Here is a 5,846-nt window from a genome sequence, read left to right on the forward strand (position 1 = left end):
CTGCTTTGTGGTGCACTTTTACTTGTATAACTATGTTCAAACAATTCTTTTGCTGGCGTTCTTTAATTTCTACTACAAAAGACGAGTGTTTGGACAAACACATTTGGGGGGGTTAGTGGGGAGGTATTAGTAGACGCCCTTTTTAAAATTTTGTTGGCCACTGCACTGAAAGTACAACAGTAGTTTAAACTACCAGAATTTGTGTAAAATGTTTACTAAAACTTGCTTGCCTGAATTGGGTGCAGATGGTTCTGAAGGCACCTACTATCAGAATGTGTTGTGTTGTAAATTCTTTATCAAATTTTTCCTGTCATTTTTAGCCCTTAAACTGTCCATTTTAAACTTTTTCCGACAGAGCAATTTTTAAGCTTTTCTAAATTGTTCTACTAGAAAAATTACTTTAAACCTCCTTTTCTTAAAGCAGAGGTGCTGTAGAATGAAATAGCGGCAGCTGCATTTTTTTATGTCACATGATATTTGTGTAACTGTTAATCAAACACATTTCAGAACAAAGATACACTAAAATGAAATTTAGTGCATGCAAACACAATATAATACCAATTTTTGGTAAAATATAAAAGAATGGGGTTCAAGGAAATGGCATACAGGGTACACAGCGCTCAAGGCTAACCTGACAGAAATCCCATGCAGCTGGATGTGTCTGTGTGCCTGCTTGATCCGCAACTACGATCGGTGAACATGAGGAAAAGAGGTAGTGGCACTCCAATATACAAACAGCAGACTTTTTTTATTCGATCCATTTAGAAAATGTTGCCTATGGACAATTTTGGGTACTAAGTATTTTTTGTTTTGGGTTTTTTTTTGTTTTTTTTTTTTCTGTGTTGCTCCAGTTGGATTACTTTTGGATGCCCCAAAGGTTACAGACTTTGTGTCCCTAAGTGGACAAAGAAGCAAATTTTCGTTTTTTGTACTTCCTGCACAATCCTTTCATGAAGTCCATTGAGGGACACTGGGGTCACACTTCTTTTGTTTTTATTACCCTGGTCTCTACTGCATGCTACAAACTGCATGCTGGTAGTAGAAGTTTACTCTTTGGTGTACACATTCTGGTTTCTGTAATGTAATACTAAAAGGTAAACTGTACTTTAAGTTACATGTAGGATTCGGGGAGGTAATATTAGAGGTTGCAAAATCTGGTGCAACTCGACCCCATCCCCCCCCCCCCCCTCAGCTTAACTGAACAAGCTGAAGTTAGAAGCTTGGCTGCACCAGATTTTGTACTCTCTAGTTTTAGTCGATCAACCCCTCAATGTTCCTATGTTTATTGTACATCTCACTCCCTGCATGAAGACCTTTTCTGTAGAAATGGGGATTCTACTGTAGATGTACATGCTGGCTTGGTTGTGCTGAACAGGCTACAAAGTAAAGATCTAGGAGAACGAATAGGCAACTGTATGCTTTGGGTATGATGTAATGGGGGAGGGTGTATGCACATTTGCCAACAACATTCACTGGTATTTAACAATCTGAGTGTGGAGGACAAATGCTGGAAAATAAAAATGAAGGAATTGGGTGACTCTAGTAAATAAGGCAAAGCAGCAATGCTCCTTTATCCTTTTTTCATACCTTGGACATTGATTGTACCCATGCCACCCAGTCTTTGAATCAACTTAACACAACCCCATTCTATCTCAAACCATTGCTGTTATGTTTGAGGTCTGCAAGTTGCAAGTATTCATTAATCACTCCTACAGGACACCTTCCCCCACATATGCCGCCAACTCAAGTAATTTGACAACTGACCCATGTCATCACATTTTATCTCTTTACCCCTATACCCCCCCCCAACAGTTTAATTCTGTCCTGATCTTTTACAGTTTGCATGGCTCTTTTTCCCAACCCACCCCATCCCCACATGCTTTTGCTCCATTCGAACATTCCCCCAGATGTAACTCCCTGACCCCAATACCTAATGACCTCAAATGCAGCACCATCAATGTTAGGAGTTTAAACACACCTGAGAAGATCTCAATTCTCATAAGAGACCTTTGCAAATGAAAAGGCAACATTGCTTTCATACAATATAATGCAGCTCAACCAAGATAGGATCCCTGAACTGATGAACAATTGCTTCCAAAACTAAGGGTATAGGCATGCTGATCTCCCCCTAGGTATACTTTCAATTTTTAGCCAGAGAACAGGATAATTATGTAGAATTCTAATCAAGAAAAATCTGAATGACTGCCTCACAACTCCTAGCAGCTTTATATGCCCCCAATTCAGATCAGATCTTCCTATACATATTTTGGAAGTATATTCATTCATTTTGCAGAGGGGAAACATCGTTATCTAAGCTAACACAAACACCCCCCAACCCTGGGAAATCATCACGTTATTTCTCAGACATTAGTGATATTTAAGGTTTAGATTCTTATTTACATAGATGTTAAGGTTGAATACAGACACCAGTCAATCCAGTTCAACCTATATGGGTGTGTGTGCTCATGTCAAAAATAATATCCCTGTATATTGTGTTTGCTAAGATGTCCATCTAAGAGTTGTTGTTTTTTTTGACTATCAATACTTCCTGCTGACAGTGAAAAAAACACTACGCAGTTTAAAGGTTAAGTTCACCTTTTGCACATAAACAATAAATGTGCATTTTCTTTGCCGGTAAAAAAAATGCATTTATTATTTTTGTCTGCAGGAGCCTGTAAAGTATTGTACCAGCGATCAGTAGATTTCTGGTGCCATGCAGGTCTCCTGCAGACCTGTAGGTATATCTGCTTGCCAGTAGTGGATGTACAGGCAAGCAGATATACTGAAAGGAAGATTCAGGCTAAGTTCACACTGATGTGGTGCGGTATAGCGCATGTGATTCGTACAGGAACCGCACCGCATTCCTGTGCAAATCACATGCGATTGGAGCCATACATTATGTATGGCTCAAATCGCACAGGACCCTTTTTTTTGGTTCCGCACTTGAATCTGATTGCATGGGTATTCACACCTATGCGATCTGATACTGCACATCACACCGTGTTTTGTGGACTGATTTCGGAGTGTTGTTAACAATTCACATCCACATTGGTTCACACGAACGGGGTGCGATTCTGATGTGGTGCAGAATTTGAACAGAAAATGCTGCGAATGCTGCACTGCAACAGTGTGAACCCAGCCTCAATGAACTACCACAGCCCAGTGGAAGTTCGTTAAAAACTAAAAGTCAACAGCCGCTAAGGCTGTCTGGATTTGCAGTTCATTCATTCACAGAACTTGTGCTGTTTTCAAATCTGACAGCTAGTATGGGGGAACTTCTCCCTGTACTTTTGTCAGAGGGAGGAGGAGGACAAAAGGCTGCGGCAGCAACATTGGGAACAATCTAAGGTCTCTAACATTGATACATACTATACTAGAGCCAATTTAGACAGGAGCCAGTTAACCTACCAGCATGCCTTTGGAGTGTGGAATGAAACCCACACAGGCACAGGCACAACATGCAAACTCAAGGCAGGAGGTGACATGTTTGGGATTTGAACTGAAAACCCTAGTGCTGCCAGGCAGAAGTCCTATGCTCAAGGGTTACTGCACAGTTGATAATTTATTCTTGTCCTTTGACTTGCTCTGGCAGATCTCTGCGGTGACAATAATATCTTCATACATTTCTCTGATCACACACCAGTCCCCATTCTGCTCAAGCCTGCCACTATAGCAAATCCAGGATATGGTGACACAATAACTATTTTCTTAAAAACCCAACCACCCAAGACACCATAACTCAGCCTCTTGAACCATACTTCACGATCAACAATACAACAGACATGACATCCTCCTCTCTGTGGGAAGCACTTACAGGCACCATCTGTGGCATGCTTCTAAAGCTAGGGACCAATTTGAAAACAGAATAGGAAGCTAAGGCTGGCAAACTACTCAACTGGATTGCATGACTGGAACTAAGCCATTGCTCAACAGGCTGACATCCTACAGTCTCTCACTGCAGCTAAAGAAGAGCTACAAAATTAAAGCAGAAATAAATCCTATTGCTTACAGCCAAAGAAGCTGCCATCTTAGCCTATATGTGATCTGCAGTTGCCAATGTCCTGCACGTGATCAGCTATGACACCAGCCATTTGGTGGCTTGACAACAAGGCTGAGAGCTAACATATGCACACTTGTAAACGTAGCAGTCATAATCCAAGGCATTCCTTGAATGTAGCTGTTTTGGGAGAAAGTTATATTGCTGGATTTAGTTCCCCTTTAAGCATACTGCCGATAATTGCAAATAAATATGAATTCAGAATCAAATGCAGCATCCTCCTAGCAAAATCCTTCAAAGAACAACATGCATCTTTTTTAAAAGATATTTTTGTTGAAAAAGTTTTCATTTGTTATACATGGTGACAACAAACAATAAACAGGTTACAAACATAACTAATCCGTGCCTCCCATGTCTCTATAAGGTACAATGATGGTGAAAAAAATGACAGCGTATAGTAAGCATAATCTATATATAGATAGAGGGGACAATTGCTGATTGAAGAGCTTCACTACAATACCGGATGCAATAGGAGATAAGAGGGACCAGTATAATATCCTTGATCTAAAGACATCAGGGTAAGGGGGCTAGGCACCCATTTATGCCATATTTTATCAAAGTGATGGAGTTTCTTTCTTAGTTCAAAGGTGAATTTGTACAGAGGTAAACTATCATTTATTAATTTAAGCCAAGTGGTCAGAGTAGGATAAGTTGTTCCTTTCTAGTATGAAAGAATGGGTTTCTTGGCAAAAAAGTACAGTATATGTCAGGGCTTAAACAGGAGCGGACTGACAACTCATGGGGCCCCCGGGCAATAGGGGTTCATGCCCAAACTCAAAAAAGCCTATAAAAAAGGTACCAGGGGCATCTCATGAGGCCCCCTACTGACCCCGGGCCCTCGGGCAGTGCCCGAGTTTCCAAATGGTCAGTCTGCCCCTGGGCTTAAAATTTTGAGTCTAGACCTACTAGCTAGACACAAACCTTAATAATAAACAAAAACACCCAAAAGTCCATGTGCTGAAGACATAATTAAATTGTAGAAATAAAAAAATAATATAATGAAAGTGCCAACTTCTTTTCTTCAAAAAATATTTTCACCTTCCACCAGTGCACACACCAACATTGAATACACTCACCAGAACTTGGTGAGTAAAAGACCTTTTAAGGAATTTTAGGGATCCTAAACCCTCTTTGGTGCCACGCTAGGGAAAATCTTCACCCTCCGAATAGACTCCACCATCCAACCAAAAGAAAAAAACTCACATAGCATAATATTGTCACACCATAGTAACTTATTCCAAATAGAGATTAAGGCCACTCACATGTTAATCACTTGCTAAAGGCATGTTTATTATGTATAACAGGCTTCAGTTCCAGCAGATATACAACCTTTTCCTTCCAGGACTCTCACATCCACAATGGAACAAGGACAAAACTCCTCTTAGACCAAACAATGAACCAAGATGGCCGCTGGAACGCACCGCTCCGCGTGCGTTCCACTCACCGGAAATGATGTCAGGCGCATAGAGTGTGGACCGGAAATGCGTCAACGCGTTTCGCCCCTCCCATAGGGCGTTATCAACACCAACTTCTGGTGAGTGTATTCAATGTTGGTGTGTGCACTGGTGGAAGGTGAAAATATTTTTTGAAGAAAAGAAGTTGGCACTTTCATTATATTATTTTTTTATTTCTACAATTTAATTATGTCTTCAGCACATGGACTTTTGGGTGTTTTTGATTATTATTAAGGGGAAACACGAATAATTTATGCACTTATTTTAATGATTTATTATATTGATTAATTATCTAAATTTGCGCTGTTTATTTATATTTATATTGTTTGTGTTTT

Source organism: Staurois parvus, unplaced genomic scaffold, assembly GCF_062004578.1.
Source record: "Staurois parvus isolate SC_StPar_1 unplaced genomic scaffold, SC_StPar_1.0 ptg000282l, whole genome shotgun sequence".
Taxonomy (NCBI): Eukaryota; Metazoa; Chordata; class Amphibia; order Anura; family Ranidae; genus Staurois; species Staurois parvus.